We start from the raw sequence: 19,228 nt of genomic DNA, 5'->3' as shown, positions 1-19,228 counted from the left end.
TCCAAATAAACCTGTTGGACTATAACCTGGTGTTGTGTGATTTTTAACTTAGTCCACCCCAGTCCATTACGGGAACCTCCATCTTAATTATTCTAGGCAGCTTTATATTGTATAATTTCACGGTCACTTTTTGCTCCTAGCCACTTTTCATTTCTAGGTTTGCTTATTTATATTTCATCCAAATTCATATTTTCTGAAGCCATGGTGGAATTTCAACTGGAGTTCTCTGGATTATAAACTCAGGTCTCTGGATAACTTATCCAACAATAATCTCTGCAGTACCAAACCTTGCTCAATCTCCAAATAGGCTAAAGTCTGATAGCTGCAAACATTCTTAAAGTAAGGTACATTAAAAGCCTATGTGGTTCTGTCTTAAAGTACTAATGGGACCATATTTGTGATGGTATTCTTACAGGCTTATTAACCAGCCAATTATGTGGAGAAACCGATGGACTCTTTGTATTCTGTATGTTTACCACATTTTTTAAAACAAATAGATAATCATTTGCTATTTACAAAAGTTATTATGTGGGAAATAAGTTACATAAGTTACATTATTCAAGTGACAGCTGAAATTAGTTATTATACCCCAGTTTTAAAACTATTTTGTTTTGAATCCAACATACAACACCAGTAACAAAATATCTCCAAGCTAGGTGCTCATTCCAGACAATACAAGATCACGTGCACATCTACTAGAAAATTCTCTGAAGAAGAAGCATATCATGACTGTAATAAGACCTATTTAAAAGAATAATAAGACTGACATTTACTGCTTGACAGAGTTTTCAAAAGCATCGCATATGAAAATGTGACTCAAGAGTGTTCGTGTAAAGCACTATATACTGCAACTGCACCATATTAATGGTGTACTGATTGAAGTTAAAGAATCTGCTTTTACTATGTGGAAGAGTTGTGCAGATTACAGTGTGAGCGCCATTGTCTAAAATCTCAACCCATCTCTCTCAGACATAATGCTGACCTCATTATCAAATCAATCACATTTGTTTTTTCAGAAATCGATTGCTATGTAAGAATGGTTAGGATCTACAACATTTATTGTTTAAAAAGGCAGAGACTAAAATAAGCAATGTTAGTAGAGAGAAGCGGAGCTAAAAATTCAAGTTCATAATGACATTTGATGTTGGGCCTGCAATGTTTACTCTGCTCATCTTGACAGATGCTGACTGATCTGCTGAGTATTTACAGCACTTTTTTCAGACTTACAAAACCTTCAGTACTTTTTGCCTGTTTAAAGCATTTAGCCTTTGCTAAATTGAAGCACTTGCCCATTGAGTCAGAAGGTCACATGGTTACATTTCAGTACATTACCAAGGGAGAGCTGCATTACCTTTAATGTTGAAACAGTAAACTCAAGTATGCCTCTCAAGTTGAAATAAATCATACTATGGGACTATTTGAAGGAAAAAACATGGAATTCTTGTGTGCCCTGGACAACATCACTTCAAAAAATATTACTGAATGGTACATATTTCATCCAAGTTGTTAATGGTCATTGACGGGCACTTCATTCTACAATATGTATTAAAGATCAGGACAGCACTTGCTAAGACCAGCAAGATACTTCTCTTCCCACTTCGTCCACCACTGCAAGATCAACACTAGAATAAGAGCTTGCTGTGTTGTAGTATTGCAACCATTTGAAGATGTTCAAAAATCATCTCAAGCTGAACATCTCAAGCTGGCTGACACCAAAAAAGCCCTCATTCATTGTTCTGGTTTGAGTTAGAATACAGGGAGCACAGAAAGAAGGAATGTATTGTTTTGCTCCAAAATGATTGGAGAGAGTTTTATTTCATGGAAATATTATGACGTAAGTGAAAATATGGGATCCTTCCTAAAGTTCAGATACCGGCGATAACCGGTCAGTGAAGCTGGGTACGAAGAGAGAAAATAAATTGCCCTGTTATTGGCTGTTGTCCAACTGCTGCTGAGTTTCCGGAAACTGAAAGACATATCAATAATTTTCCAGTCATCAACCTGAAAGAGTACACCAGAAGGCATACATAGAAATAAAATCAGCCTACACTGTGAAATTAAAATAACAAATCTTTCCAAAAGGTTCAAATTACATTTTGGAAGTTTTTTTTATTAAGAGTTAAGGTGTGGAACAGAGGTATCCAACAGATTTTTCACAGTTACAAGTTCCCATTGTTTTCCACATCGTAAACATAGTGCATGGTCCAGATTAGATACTTTCAAGAACAGAAAAGATTTTTGCTATAAATCCTGGGATCCTGGTTATTGATCAATAAAAAAGCAGAGGCAATGGAAATGATTATCTGCATGCCTTCCTTGCAGCAGATACCGCAAAATGCACAAAACACAAAAAAAAGGAAGAAAATATGATGGGATACCTTATCTAAAAGGGAGCAAAAGAACAGAAATACTTGTTATTCAAGAAAGGACTTGCCAGTCTGAACAAAAATAACACTGACGCCTTAGAATTGATTCTTTTTTAAAATTACAAGTTCATACCATAATGACTGTAAACAAGCATTTAATTGCGACTATAACCACGCTCGGAAGGGTGAATTGATTGCTTTCCTTCTCCTACTCCTCCACTGGTCACAACAAATTCTGAATTTAAAAAAGGGAGATGATATTGCAAATTAGATATCTATCAGACTGCATATAATTCAGTATCAGACACAAGTCAGCCAGTTCTTTAAATAACAATAACTGATCTGTTGCAAACAAGACAAAACTTACTCAAGTAAAGATATTGTTATGACCCCAACTGTTGCTATTATTGGTCAAGTCAGATCCCTGTCGGGAACTAGGTTTAATAAATAACATGATTCATTTTAGTATTAATGAAGTGATCTCTTGCTGAAACACATGCACTCTATGCTGCAGATTTTGCTTTATTAATAAAGCAGAAGTTTATTACAAGAGGAACAAAGATTAAATAGAGTAATCAAAACTCAAAGATTTTTAAAATTCCACAAAAGGAATAATGACATTAATCCCAAACATTATGAAAAGTAAACAAAATAGCTTTTGTATAACACCCCAATATACCCCGGTACAATCCCAAATGACCATTCGCATAATTCTCATAGCACAGTCCCTGTACTGAACACCTTGCAAAGTTTAAGTCTTCATTTTTTTAAGACTGGAACCGGAACAGTTTCTCCCAAGAGTTACCAGCCACCTGAGCTTCACTTTATGCAGCTTGAAGTAACCTCTTCAGTACATTAATTCCAACAATTCTTGTCCAGAACTAACACTAATTCAATACATCTATCATGCACCTCTCAGGAACACTGCTCTATACTGCTATCCAAGTTCCAAGGACTTCACAGGACTCTCAACCATGAGTGCCTTCTTATTTACTTTGCTGGGTTACAAATGTTCTAAAATAAACAAAATTCTATTAGTGCACAAAACACATTCGCTCTACAGTCTTGCTTAAAAAAAAATTGTTTTGAAACGTAATCGCCATTAATGAAATATTTACAAATTAATAGTTAATTTTAGACAAACAAAATCCATTGAAATTAATATTTGATAACTAAAAAAGTTAAGTTAAAAATCACAACACCAGGTTATAGTCCAACAAATTTATTTGGAAGCATTAGCTTTTGGAGCACTGCTCCTTCATCAGGTGGTTGTGGAGTAGAAGATCGTAGGACACAGAATTTATAGCAAAAGTTTACAGTATGACGTAACTGAAATTGTATATTGAAAAATACCTGGATTGTTTATTAAGTCTCTCATCTTTTAGAATGGGCATGTTGGTTTCAGTTCTTTCATATGTAAATTCTAGAACTTTCTTAACGTTACATTCTCAAGTGAACTTTAACAATAGATGCCACGCACAACAATCGACAGACAGGAGCGTTCTCTCCCAGTCGGAGAACACTTGGAGGTCGAATGTCCCGGACTGCTGGACGTTCGGGTGACCACTCTCCAAGGCAGACTTTGGGACAGGCTAAAATGCAAAGTGACCGAGAAGAGGCTGCTAGCCATCCTGGTCTCAACTGGGACCTTGGATTCATGTCACGTTACAGGTGACTTCACTGCATCCCGCTCCCATCCCTTTCCCTGCCGCCGAACACACACACACACACACACACACACACTCATAACTGCTACCCCACCCCACCACACACACCTAAGTTTGTGGGGTGAATTTGTACTTGCAGAATTACATTTTATTTTGCTCAAAAACTGCATGAATCCATGTAAGATTCTGTAAATCCCTTTTTTTGGATTAGAATCAGTCTGAACATTGGGGCACAGACAGCCTTACACAGGGCACCTCACACATTCAAAGCATTAACAACAGGTGCCATGTTGGCCCAGATAAAGTTCACTTGAGAATGTAACTAAGTTAAGTTCTGGAATTTACACATGAAAGAACTGAAACCAATATGCCCATTCTAAAAAATGAGAGACTTAACAAACAATCCAGGTCTATTTCAATAAATTATTTCAGTTACATCACACTGTGAACTTTTGCTATAAATTCTGTCTCCTACAATCTTATATTCCACAACCACCTGATGAAGGAGCAGAGCTCTGAAAGCTAGTGCTTCCAAATAAACCTGTTGGACTATAACCTGGCGGTGTGATTTTTCACTTTGTTCACCCCAGTCCAACACCAGCACCTCCAAATCAGAAACATTAAAATTATACTTGCAAATCCACAGTTTACAATAAAATTTAAAAATTAATGAAAGATTTAAGCAGTGAAAATGTATACAAGTAATCTTCTTGAAAAATAACACATTAACATCACTTCTAAATCTGGGAAAATATTTATAGCTTTGCAGAGCACCATCATTTTCCCTCTTACTAAATGAACTGTCTTGATTCTCTTCAAAACTTCCAGAAAATATTTACTTTGAAAAAATGTGAATTGTTGACCCCACCTACTGACTTTTGCAAATAAAGGGTAAATTAGTGACTACAATACAATGACCTTAAATATTCTATAATTAACACTGCTTTTAGTATTGCAACAGAACATTACTATCCCAAGGTAGGTTTTTGCACCAAGGTACTTCATGTTCATCATAGGTAATCAAACTTTATGACCAGCTTCATGCAGCATGAAGATCAAGGGCCTATTGGTACATTATTCTGAGTTCAGAATAGATTTAGCTTTACAATAACTTCATATCCTCTGAACACAATCATTCCTTGAATAACACTGAAAATAGAGACAGATTGCTAAGGTGTTCTGTCTTCCGATAATCAGGACAAACACAAGAATGCCAAATGTCAAAGACCACAACAATCTACATTCGAGGGTTGCCCACAGCTGCAAACCCAAAACAAGAAGCCTGTTAACTAAGTTTCTGTAACTAAGCAGCACTTGTTGAACAATCCTGTGTGCTGACAGTTACAGCAACCACCAGTTTAAAACATGCCCCATTTACATGGTCAGAAGTGACATGCATTAATACACAGGGTCCTGTTCTCTATGAACAGGAAGAACATTCAAATCTCCGGTATTTCTGAAATGCCTGGGAGCTTAAGTACCCCATGGTTTCCCTTTGACTTGCCATCTAATCAGCACCTTTTTTCTCCCTACAATATAAATTTGTGCTAATACTTTAAGTTCAGCATTCTTGCATTTGTCCTGATGAATGCAAAATTCATCTTTGTTAACATGACTCTCTCTTTTCAGAAATATTCAATTTCTGGACAACCAAGTCCACTTGTACGCAATGTAACGTGATAACATTTTTATCAATGCTAGGCCACTGGAAGTCATTCCTGTATAATAATCATGGGACATTTACATACCCATGACAATTTTAACATTTGTTATTGCAAAATTATCCTTTAGTTTATTAATACTTCTTTGAAACATGTCCATGATATTTTCAAAATCCTAATTTTGACTGCATTTCAGTTTCAGTCATATTTAAACAAGGAAAGAAAGTGAACACCTTAACAACTTTGAAAGAAGCAAAAACTAATTTTGCAAAAAAACAGAGTTTAAATCATGCTGACTAATTGACAGGTTAGTACTTTGAGACTTCACAATTTGAGTAGTGAGCATTATTTCTTATTTTATTAGCTTTCAAATGAGTAAGTAATTATGCACAGCATAAGGGTAGCATTAACTATCTTTTCATTTCCTACTAAGCCATTAAATATTCACTTGATGCAGTCAGATGCCTGAACATGTAAATGCCCACAATATCCAATTGCAGGAGTTCGATCGATAATCCCAAGAACATGCAAAATTATACCAAATATCAATGTAAAATTATACAACATTATCTTCAAAAGAAAAAAGACTCACTGGTAAAATAGCATTTTGAGCTTTGCAGTGCTTTGCTTAGTTGCAGAATTGATTTCATGTCATTAGGCACAGAAAATCATAGAAGAGATCTATTCTTTTCATGGTCATTATTAGCAGCTTTGATTTCCGGTTTCTCCTAATCAATATATTAGACAGAGGGAAAGGAAATACAGGGACATTTTCACTGTATTAAGCTACAGCAACTTGCCAAGCCTTGTTCAGCACCTTTTTAAAATCTGCAACTTCAAGGGTAGCAGGTGGCACTCAAAATACACAAAGGTGGTAAGTGAATCCAATCACTAAAGTCACCAAAACACCCTGGAACATTCAGTCACCAGCATGACTAATCATAAAACAGTTAAAATTAAGATGAATGAAACCCGAAGATCTGCTTCCCATTCACAGGATAACTTTTCTCCCATGTTTAAACCATAAGACATAGGAGGAGAAATTCAGCCCATCGAGTCTGCTCTGCCGTTCAATCATGGCTGACAAGTTTCTCAACCCCATTTTCCCGCTTTCTCCCTGTAACCTTGATTCCCATGACAATCAAGAACCTATCTATCTCGGTCTTAAATATATTCAATTGACCCAGCCTCCACAGCCTTCTGTGGCTAATGAATTCCACAGATTCACCATCGCTGGCTAAGAAGATTCTCCTTATCTTCGTTCTAAAGGGTCTTCCCTTTACTTAAAGACTGTGCCCGCAGGTCCAAGTCTCTCCTGCCAATGGAAACATCTTCCCAATATCCACTCTGCTCTGGTTATTCAGTTTTCTGCAAGTTTCAATCAGATCCCCGTTCATCCTTCTAAACTCCATCATTTGGACTCAGAGTCCTCAAATGTTCCCATATGTTAAACCTTTCATTCCTAGGACCATTCTCATGAACCTCCTCTTGACTTGCTCCAGGGCCAGTACATCCTTCCTGAGCAATGGGGTCTAAAATTGCTCAGAATACTCTAAATGTGGTCTGACCAGAGCCTCATAAAGCTTCAGAAGTACATCCCTGCTTTTATATTCTGGTCCCCTTGGCATAAATGCCAACGTTGCATTTGCCTTCCTAACTACTGACTCAACCTGCAAACTTACCTTAAGAGAATCTTGGACTAGGTCACCCAAGTCCCTTTGCACTTCAGAGTTCTGAATTTTCTCCCCATTTAATAAATTGTTTACGCCTTTATTATTCCTACCAAAGAGCATGACCTTACACTTTAACAGGTTGTATTCCATCTGCCACTTCTTTGCCTACCCTCCTAATCTGTCCAAATCCTTCTGCAGCCTCCCTGCCTCCTCAATACTATCTATCCCTCCACCCATCTTTGTATTTTCTGCAAACTTAGTCCGAATGCCATCAGTTCCTTCATCTAGATCATTAAAGTAAAAAGTTATGATCCCAACACTAACCCTTGCGGAACACCACTTGTCACTGACTGCCATCCTGAGAAGGGCTCTTTTAACCCCACTCTCTGCTTTCTGCTAGACAGCCAATCTTCTATCCATGCTAGTACCATGCCTCTAATACCATGAGCCCTTATCTTACTCAGCAGCCTCCTGTGCAGCACCTTATCAGAGGCCTTCTGGAAATCCAGGTAGATAACATCAATTGGCTCTCCTTGGTCGAGCCTGCTCGTCACCTCAACAATTTTAACAGATTTGTCAGGGTGACCTCCCCTTGATGAAACCATGCTGTCTTTGCTCTATTTTACCACAGACTTCCAAACATTCAGAAATCTCATCCTTCACAATGGACTCCAAAATCTTGCCAACGATTGAGGTCAGGCTAAATGGCTTCGAATTTCCATCTTTTGCCTCTTAAATGAAGGGTTGGTGTGAAAACTCAGAGGACAACCAAGCTGTGATCAAAGTAGTGAACCATTAGATAAGTGCTGGCAGTGAAGAAGTCACTAAGGGATTGTCTGCTGAAGGTAGAGTGCTGGGAAGCAGAAAGCCTGGTTCTAAGAGAGGAAGGGTCTGGAGAGGGTGCAGCCATTTTGCAGATGGCAACAGTACCAGGACGTAGTTTTCTTGCCCCTGTTCAAGCTGATGTCATGAGTCTTCATGGGGTCTAAAATCACTTAACGACTCCTGTGGCAACTGCATACCAATGTGCCATCACCTCTCTTGAGTTGTTCTGCTGGTGGGATAGCACATACCAGGGAGAGTGACAGTATTACCTGCTTTCAGGTTTGATTCTGGTAGTATGGCCGCATCAAACTGCTGCTTCACTAATCTGAGACAATTCTCTTAGCTTTGGCATTAACCCCTGTTATTGGTAAGGAAGACTTTGAGGGACAACAGGCTGAGTTCACCATTGTAGCTTTGGCTGCCTGGGTAAACACCAAGTGGACTGTTTAATTTTGTGGGTGACTGCATCACCAAATAAAAGTATTTAGTATTTAGAAGTATCCTTCAAGGAGGAGCCCTTAAGAAATATTTTGTCCCCTTGTAGCAGAAGCATGGGAATACCACTGCCTGCAAGTTGCCCTCTCAGTCGCAAACCATTCTGATAGGTTCATGTTGCTATTCTTTCACTGTTGCACAATCAAAAAACCAGGAACTCCCTTCCTAACAGCAGGAATGTACATGTAACGTATGGACTGCCACAGCACAAGCTGCTCGCCATCAAATAATGCCTACTCTGCTAGCAATGCCCATATCCCATGAAAGGATAATTAAAAAGATTGTTCAGAAAACAAATGTGAAAGAAAAGGTCAGTAGAACTGAAAGTTATCATTTATTAGCCCAATAAAGATTCAAGGATAGGTTCCCTAAGCTTTGGATAATAGAGTCTTGTTAATTGGTAGTAAGGATTTTGGATAACTGTCGTGCCATTGGGCTTTTTAGTTTCACTTGTCCAGCTATTTACAGACCTCCTTTGGGAGGATTATCAGTTGACTGCACAAACAAAAACCAAACAAAAGAATACATGAATAGTCAGGGAATTACATTGCAAATTCGCAAGTGGTCTCTCATTAGGCCTGACATTTTTTTTAGTACTATGCTCTGCACAGCTATTCAAACTTCTGTATGCAGCACATTCATGGACAACTATAGCAGTTTTATCCAAACTGTTCCTTTGAAAATGTTCTCTTACTCACTCAATCTGTACCATGTTGATCCACCCAGAGCTCAACTTTAAAGACCATTTATTTTTATCTCCACAACATTTCTTTCCACCCCCACCCCAATATTCAGTCTCAATGCAATCCTATGCAGGAGTTTGTTAGCTCCAGATTGGCTATGAATGGTATTCCGTTTCTGTTGTTCATATCTGAATGAAAATTGGTCATGTGGCCATTAGCAAAATAAAATCACATGGGAGGGAAAGTAAACAACCTCATCAAAAGCTTTCTGAAAATCCAAATAAACTATGACTATCGGCTCCACTTCAATCAGTTCGGTTAGCAACATCAAAAAAACTCCAGCAGGTTTAAACAGGATTTCCCATTACAAATCCATGCAAAATCAGATTATGACACAAGTGACCAATGATCATATTCATTATACCAAATTCTATCAGTTTCTCAAATACTGATGTAAGACTTACAGATGCATAATTCTACTTTTGTCTCTTTCTCCCTTCTCAAAATAGTGGGGTGACATTTGCTACCTTCCAAACTGTAGGAACCACTGTAGAATATACAGGAATTTTGGAAGATGAATGCCAGTGCAGCAACATGATTTCCATAGCTACCTCTTTCAGCACTCTGGAATGTAGAATATCAGGTTCCAGGGACTAATCAATCTGCTGTTCATTAAATTCTCCAACAGACGTTTCTAATACTATTTTTTTCTCATTTCTCATTCTCCCCTCAGACTCTAATTCTGGGAGAGTTCTTGTCTCATCCTCAGTGAAGACAGACAAAATTATTATTTAGCTTCTCTGTCATTTCTGTATTACCCATTATAAATTCTTCCAACTTGGTTTGTAAAGGACACACATTTGTCTTAGACAAAACTCGCTTTTTAGCTACTCTGTTTAAAATCTGTTTTTCTTACTTGTTTACAATCACATTCCATTCTCCCTTCATCAGTCTCTCAGTCCACCTTTACTGTATTCTAAAATCCTCCCAAATCCTCAGGTTTGTGGCTATTCCTTCTAAGCTTATACAATCCTCCACTTCCGTCATTAGTCATGGTTTACTGACATTCTTGTGCCTCAAAGGAATGTATATTATGCTGCAAACTGCGCACAAATTCTGTAAAAAAACTAATCATTGACTATGTATCTAATTAAGTAACAGAATCTACCAAGTCCTGATAAAATGTGTGTACAGGTACACAATCCTTTATCTGAAACGTTCAGGACCAGCTGGTTTTCAAAATTTCGGAATAAGTGACAGTTTGACAGTGAAATTTTTAAAAAGCTTACTGAACAGCAGATTCACAGTACTACGGGCCCTGAGACAAAATTGAGGCTTGCCAATGCTGGGCCACGTCCACCCACATCGCATCTGAGTTACATGCATCGAATAGATGTGGAGCTGTGTTAACTGTGTGCACGCCAAACCACCTTGTTAACGAGAGGTGGAATTTTGGATAAAGGGTTGTCTACCTGTACCAAAATTAACAAGTGGATTAGAAAGCTTAAAGCCAGTTTAGACCCCCTTGGGGCATCACCTACATTTACAGAATTATGTGTCTCATTTCATCAAGCTGGCCAATATTTCAGTTCCATCATACTGTAAACTTATACTCCACAACGACCTGAAGCAGGAGCAGTGCTCCAAAAGCTCGTGGTTCCAAATAAACCTGTTGGACTATAACCTGGTGTGGTGTGATTTTTCACTTTGTACACCCAACATCCACTGACTGTTGTAGATAATTCTACTGATATTTGAGATTTCTCTTCCAATCTCTGGTTTGTGATTTATTCAGTATTTCTCATCTATTAATGACACTGGTGCGAACAGTAAAGGGCAATGATTTGGCTAATGGTACTTTAGATGCATGGAAACTCTTCAAACATTATGGTGCATTCAGGGTCGGATCATTTCAAATCCTCTCAAAGAGGCTATGATAGCATTGGAGAATTCAAAATAACATCTTATGTAGCAAAAATGGGTGCCTACTTTCAAAATCAGAAGGCATTCTATTCAATTACTGGGTATCATATTATTAAATCATGTTCAAGAGAGAAAGGTAAAAGGTTATAATATTTTTTCAACATAAAATGCTACTCTTTTTCCAAGAAGATATCTGACACCTTGGATAATAGTAGCCCCTCATATCTACCTAGGAAGCTGATAGAAATTCTTATATACACTATTATAACTGCAGTATTATGAATACTCAAACAGGGAGGTAAAGCAATAGTTCTGTAGCGATGAGATTGCAGCACCATTCCAATATTTTTGTGCAAGATTAAAGAATTTTAACAATTTGAATGTTTGAGTGGCTACTTTCCAGGCCTGGTTAAGATGTACAGTATATACTGAGCATAGTGTGTTAGACTTTTAGTCCCAAGCAATTTGGGGCATATGGCTCAGCCAGAACCGGAGAGTGCAAAACAAAAGTAAACTTTTGTCTTGAACAGAAAGGAGAATCACCTGCCTGTACTCATTGCATAAATTTTCATTTTACAAAAGATGGCATTTCAGAACTACTTGCGTCCAAACCAAATGAGTTAAAGTAAGTGAGTTTCTTCAAAAGTGGCAAATGTAACTGAAATAAATGACACTACTGACAGCTAAACCAGAACTTCTTTCTTGAGTCAATATCGAGGTTTTTGATATTGCAAATTAAAACACCAATAATATAATCTTATTTATTCTCTCACATAAAGAAAGCAGAGTTGCTTCTGTTGTACCAATTGATAAAATAAACAAATGTCAATTTGAATATAAAAATACCTGAAAAGATAAAAATGACTGAAAATATGTAAATCATCAATGCTCCTTTCAAATAACACCTGCCAACACCTGGATTTATTGCATGACTGTGGTGAAATCTGTTAATCAGGGTTAACCTAATATTATTATTTCTACTCATTACAGCACATTTTATTTTTCTTCCTTAGTAAGGATTTTATGACAAGTTAAAACTAACGCAATCGCTGCTAGCACTGCAATCAGGCTGTCTGAATGATCTATTTTATGTAGGTCAAAAAAGCCAGAAAATAATTTGGATTTTGTTGCAAGAGGAGAAGTTCAAAAACAGCGATGGAAATGGTAATAAGGAGAGAAAGGCAGAGAGGATAAGACAGCGCTTCATAGGAAAAGGGAGAGGACATTAGTTATATGATGACAACAGGTGACAAAAAGCTGAGGCAGAAGCATTTCCTACTTTTGATCAGGTAAAGAATTTCTCAGTGGAGGGAAATTGTAGGGCTGGTGGACTGGCCATGTTAAATTGTCGCATAGAGTCTAGGGATGCACAGGCTAGGTGGATTAGACATAATTAATGCGAGGTTACAGAGATAGTCATGATTTGGAGGTGCCGATGTTGGACTGGGGTGTACAAGGTTAAAAATCACAACACCAGGTTATAGTCCAACAGGTTTGTTTGGAAGCACTAGCTTTCAGAGCGCTGCTTCTTCTTCAGGTGGTTGTGATGAATCTGATGAAGGAGCAGCATTATGTGATTTTTAACTTCACAGAGATAGGGTAGTGGAGGTGGGTCTGGGTGGGATGCTCTTCGGAGGGTAAGTGTGGATTAGATGGGCCAAATGGCTGGCTTCCACGCTGTAGGAATTCTAGGATTTGACCCTGGGGTACATCCATCATGAATTTTCACTGGTTCTGAATCTTCCTCTCAGGAGATGGGAGTGGGGTAAAGTAGGGAGCCTGTTTTAATGCTCAGGAGGACTGGAGAGAACAAAAAACCTGCCTCTGCATTATTTAGCTCGGGCAGCTGAGGTACTATTTTAAATTGACATTCATGTTACCTTATGTAGTGTACAACATATGACAACCTGAAGGGGTTTTAAACTGAGTAATTCACTGGATGACAAAATTGTAATGCCGTGTGCAAAAGCAACCCAATGTCATTGATGTTTAACTGCTGTTAGGTACTTTTATTTGTTCATTTTCTGATCTTACAACATTTTAATGCGAGAGATGATACTCAATTTTCAAATAGATGCAGAAACAATGACATTGAGGTGTCATCTCGACAACGTTTTTGTATGCTTGACATCGTAAGTCAACACTTGTTATAATGGCATCAAAACAGGTAGCACAAGGTACCAGTACAGCTGGAATTTATAACTTTGCAAGCAATCCCCAGTTACTTTTACATTCTTTTGCCCAGCAATAGCACTTTTTAACAATGTTCATGATTCAGAGTATGGGGAGTTTTGATTTCAACCATGTCGCCTGGAAGCGGTCAAACAGAAGCTATATACATCAAAGAAAAATCAGATGCGCCTTACACTTGACTTCTAATGACTGGCTAATAGGATGGCGCTGCGTACGTAATAAATTCTCCAAGAAGGTCTCAGATGCTTCAGCCAAACTGCCTGACTACAATATGTTGAGAGCCGGAAGCCAACACAGAAGATTATGCATTCTTCCAGATAGATCAAAGGCCAGTAAAGTGCAGTACTGCCAGAGGCTTCTCGAATATTCAATGCTGAATACGGAGAGGACTTTTAGCCCATGCAACAAATTTCACTCCCGAAACATATTTCTCTCCTTGGAGACCATCTAAAGCTAAATCAGATGGTTTGAAACCTTGATAACATATCTGGTCCCAAGATGCACTTCCGACCACATATCCTTATCATTACTAAGACTACAAATTTTCACTTTCATAAGATCATTGGACTCTGTTCCCTACTTCAGTTATCTTCTGTTGAACATTTCGCCTTAAGCCTCACCTAACCATCTTGTGTCACAGATCCATGTTGTTTTCTGATTAAGCAATACCTTAATATTTAAATTCTCATTTTTGAATCTTTCATAGTCTTGCCATCCCCATATCAATCATTGTCTCTGGCCCCACAGGCTTCAGGGATACCTGCACTTCTGTAATTCTGGCTTCTTGAACATTTCCTGTTGAACTGTTACAGATTTCAGGTGGCCATGGCTTCAGAGTCCAAAGCTCCCTTTCTGAATCTCTCCATCTGTCGTAGACTCAACTGATTCATTAATGTCTTTATGGGAAGGAAATCTGCCAGCCTCACCTGGTCTACGTGCAATGCCAGACCAATAGCAATGTGGTTGACTCTCAACTACACTCCATGCCCACCACCAAGAATGGCTTAGCAACAACACTACTGATCGTGATGGTCAAGTCTAACAGGACATAGCTGCTAGTTTGGGTCAGCTATAGATGGTGATGAACTCAACAAAACAAGAAAACATACTGACCTCATCCTCACCAATTTTTTTTTTTGTGGATTAGATTACTTACAGTGTGGAAACAGACCCTTCAGCCCAACAAGTCCTCACCGACCCTCCGAAGAGCGACCCACCCAGACCCATTCCCCTATGTTTACCCCTTCACCTAACACTATGGACAATTTAGCGTGGCCAATTCACCTAACCTGCACATCTTTGGACTGTGGGAGGAAACCGGAGCACCCAGAGGAAACCCACGTGCTCGCTGCAGATGCATCTGTCCATGACAGTATCAGTAAGAGTGACAACCTCAGTCCTGTGGAAACAAAGTTCCATTGTGATATTGAGAATACCCTCAGTGTTTTGTGGCATGATAGTTGTGCTAAACCGGATAGACTTTGAACAGATCTAGCAACTCAAGGGCTATTAACAGCAGCAGAATTGTACTCCAGCACAATGTGCAACCTCATGGCCCAGCATATTCCCCCATTATTATCAAGCCAGGGGAAACAACCCTAATTCAATTAGGGAGTTCAGGAGGGCAAGTCAGGAACACCACCAGACATACCTAAAAATGACATGCTAACCTGGTGAAGCTCCCAGACAGGACTATTTGTGTGCCAAACAGACTAAGTAACAAGCGTTAGTCAGAGCTAAGCGATTCCACAACCAACGGATTAGATCGAAACTCTGCAGTTCCGCCCCATCCAGTCAAGAATGGTGATAGACAAAATCTACTCACTGGAAGGTGAGGCTCCATAAATATCCCCATAAATATACACAGCCCAGCATATCAGTGCAAAAGAGAAGGCAGAAACATTTACAGTAGTTTTCAGTCAGAAATGCCAATTAGATGATTCATCTCAGCCTCCTCCATTGGTCTCCAGTATCACAGACGCCTGTCTTCAGCCAATTTGACTCATTCGATATATCAAGAAATGGGTAGAGGCACTGAATATTGCAAAAGGTTCTGTGAATGCTCTGAGTTCTGTAAACACTCTGGCAATAATAGTACTGAAGACTTGTCCTCCAGAACTTGCTGAAAACCTAACCAAGCGCATCCAGTACAGCTACAACACTGGATCTACCCAGTTTGGGTTCCACCAAGGCCACTCAACTGCTGACGTCATTATAGCCTTGGTTCATACATGGACAAAACAGCTGAATTCTAGAGGTAAGGTAAGAGTAACAACTTGGCTGCATTCAACTGAGTATAGCATTAAGCAGCCCTAACAAACCTGGAATCGATGGGAATCAGGGGACAAACTCTCTGCTGGTTGGGGTCGTATCTGATGCATAGGAAGATGGTTGCGGCTGTTGGAGGTCAGTTATTTCAGCTCCAGTAGTTCCTCAGGATAATGTCTAGGCCCAACCATCTTCAGCTGCTTCATCAATGACCTACCCTCCATCACAAGTGGAGACGTTCAAATATGATTGGACAGTTTCAGCACCATTCGATTCCTCAGATACTAGAGCAGTACATATTCAAATGTGACAAGGCCTGAAAAATATCCAGCTTGGACTAATAAGTTGAAAGTAACATTCGGACCATTCAAATGTTAGGAAGAGATCATCTCCAATGAGAGACAATCTAACCACTGCCTCTGCATATTCAATTGTGTTACCATCAAGGAATCCCCATTACCAGCATACAGAGGGTTACCACTGACCAGAAATCAGTGCACTTGCCATAAGAACAGTAGCTACAAGAGCAGGTCAGAGGCTAGAAATACTGCAGCAAGTAACTCACCTCCTGACTCCCCAGAGCCTGTCCACAAGGTACAAGTCAGGTGTGTGATGGAATACTCCCCACTTGCCTGGATGAGTGCAGCTCCAACAACACTGGAGAAGCCTGACACCATCCAAGACAAAGCAGCCCACAAGCATCCACTCCCTCTTATCACCAATGCTTCAAAAGTAGCTGTGTGTACTATCTACAAGATGAACTGCAGAAATTCACCAAAGATCCTTAGACAGCACTTTCCAAACCCATAACCACTGCCATCTAAAAGAACAAGGGCAGCAGACACACAGTTACACCACCATCTGCAAGTTCCTCTCCAAGCCACTCCCATCCTGACATGGAAATAGCTCGCTATTCCTTCATAGTCACTGGGTCAAAATCCCAGAATTCCTCCCTAAAGGCATTGTGGGTCTACTTACAGCACACTGACAGCAGTAGTCCAAAACAGCAGTTCACCACCATCACCTTTACAACGGTAACTAGGGACGGGCAATCAATGCTGGCCAGCCAGCGACGCTCACGTCTCTCAAATGGGAAAAACACTTTCCTCCATTAAGACATTCCTTTAAAACTATCCTTTTGATCAACCTTGGGTCATCTGCTTTAATATCATTTTGTAGTTCATGTGTTGTATTTAATTTGATAAGATTCCTGTAATGTTGTATACATAAAAATTGCTGTTGCTATGACCAAGTTTCTGGTCACAACTTTTGGTGGATACAAGTGTATGGGATGATGAACAAAACAAAATTATTTTAGTGCAGGAGTAGAAAAAGTCATCCTATTGTTCATTCACTTCTTTCTTCCGTTAGTGAGAAATAATAGTCACTATACAATGCATGCAAAGTGCATGTAATAATTCATACAGATAACAGACAGCAATCTATATGGATAGAAAGAGATTTTACGAGATGGAGTCAGAAGAAACAAATTTATGCATTAATACTATGGGCAGATACAATCACGACAGCATCATAAGACTAAACATTTGTTGTCAGAGCACTGACTTGTTCAAAATACCTCCGGAGTGGTCAACACAAAATGAGATATTTTAACCACTAAGAGGGAGAAAATAATGACAAAAGATACAGAAGACAAGCTAGTCTTCAACTGAATTTCAATATATTGAGGACACTAATAACTAGCAGCTTATGATCATTGAAAGCATGGAATAATAGCTAAAATGATGATGTTGGGCATGGAGAAGCAAAAACTTTTCACAAAAGTTTTGCTCAATGCATTGAATTAACCATTTAATAATAGTGTTCACATGAATACTCCATATGAAAGTGCTAATGAAAAAGGAGCACACAGAAAAAAAAAATCTCCATTTTGATACCATTTTTATCAACTTTTATTCTATTTTACTGCTTTTAACTTTATAATTGTAGAAAATGCAACATAGTTGCAAGAAAATCGAGATTGATTCAGCTTGACACTGTATTGTCATAAGTTGTTTTCAAGAAGGGGTTTTTGATGGTGCATTGTTTGCTCCAGAGGTAAAAGAAAATGTAGAAATTAGTTCAATAAATAGCTGTTCCTCAATATTAAAAAAAACATCTGTTATAAATTTTAGGTCTTGTTCAGATATTTTCCCTTATTCAACATCACAAGCTTATCTTATGAGCATCTTCTATGATCTGACTGTACTGATGATGTGACCTGAGGCTATTTAGCGATTCACCATGTGCATTGGATTCTAAGATCCTCTATGTGCCCCTGTGCATTTTTCTTCTGAAACCAGTCTACCCAACACTCTAGTGAGATGATGTCATTAAAAACACACTTGTGTATTTTGCACATAAACAAATGCAACACAAATTACAAAGAATTCAATCTGTTTTCTAGTACTGTCCAAATATACCATAAGAAATGCATTATGCAAACAATGGGGGAGCTGGTAGTATAGTGACAATGTCACTTGGCTAATCATACAGAACTTCAGGTTACTGTACTGGGGACATGTTTAAATTTCACCATAGTAGAAAGTGAAGTTTGAATTGAATTCAATTTAATCAAAATCTGGAATAAAACAAAAAAAACTAACCCAATAGCAACCATATAAGCGTTAATGATTGATGTAATTTGCCCTCTAGAGAAGGGAACCTGTCATCTTTGGCGGCATCCTGATGAAGGGCTTTTACCCGAAATGTTGATTTTCCTGCTCCTCGGATGCTGCCTGACCTGCTGTGCTTGTCCACCACCACTCTAATCTTGAGCCTATCATCTTTACCTGGTCTGGCCAACATGTGACTCCAGACCCAGAGTAATGTGGGTGAATCTTAACTGCCATCCAGACAATTAGGGACAGATGATAAATGTTGGCCTAGCCAGCAATGCTCATATTAACAAATTAACACATCTGAACATATTAAAAAGAAAGAAACTTTGCTTTAAAAGTAAACTTTGATGGTGTGAAAATTTTCTTTTTTTCGGTTTTTTAAAATGTCGTCAAGTTAACATTGTCTTATGTTGATCTGAAATAGAGAAGCATTGGAAGTGATGGCATAGTGGAGAGAATGTTGGATTGGCAACACTATAGGTTTGATTTCAGCTTATCTGCTGTGAGACCAATTCCAAGTTTGGTGCAGTTTATTTAAGAGTGATTGCTGTGTAGTGACAGTATCATTATCTCTGGACCCAAAGGCCTGGATTCAAGAACCACCTGATCCAGTGTGTCACAGCACATCTGAACAGGTTGATTTAAAAATATCCAAAACTATACAGATAACTGCTGGCAACCATTCACACGGTCTCCTTTGCTCCATGCTCGGAATTGAATTTGTTTAGCTGTCATCTTCCCTACCTGTGGAATCTGTATGTCCATGTTCAGTTTATTTAGTTCAATGTTATGCATGTTATCGACCAGCTGCAAGACATTTGTCAATCCGTGTACAGTCCAGACTTAAGTGCTA

General features: G+C 38.7%; 1 protein-coding gene across 1 annotated transcript in view; it reads right to left on the bottom strand.

The window, feature by feature from the left end:
• The window catches only part of marchf5 (membrane-associated ring finger (C3HC4) 5), a 117,508-nt gene that overhangs the window by 41,455 nt on the left and 56,825 nt on the right, over positions 1-19,228 (bottom strand). The window lies entirely within an intron of this gene.

This window comes from Chiloscyllium plagiosum, unplaced genomic scaffold (assembly GCF_037043375.1).
Source record: "Chiloscyllium plagiosum isolate Xiang-an unplaced genomic scaffold, Cpla_swu_hap1 HiC_scaffold_22, whole genome shotgun sequence".
NCBI lineage: Eukaryota > Metazoa > Chordata > Chondrichthyes > Orectolobiformes > Hemiscylliidae > Chiloscyllium > Chiloscyllium plagiosum.
This window is presented reverse-complemented; position numbering and strand designations above follow the sequence as displayed.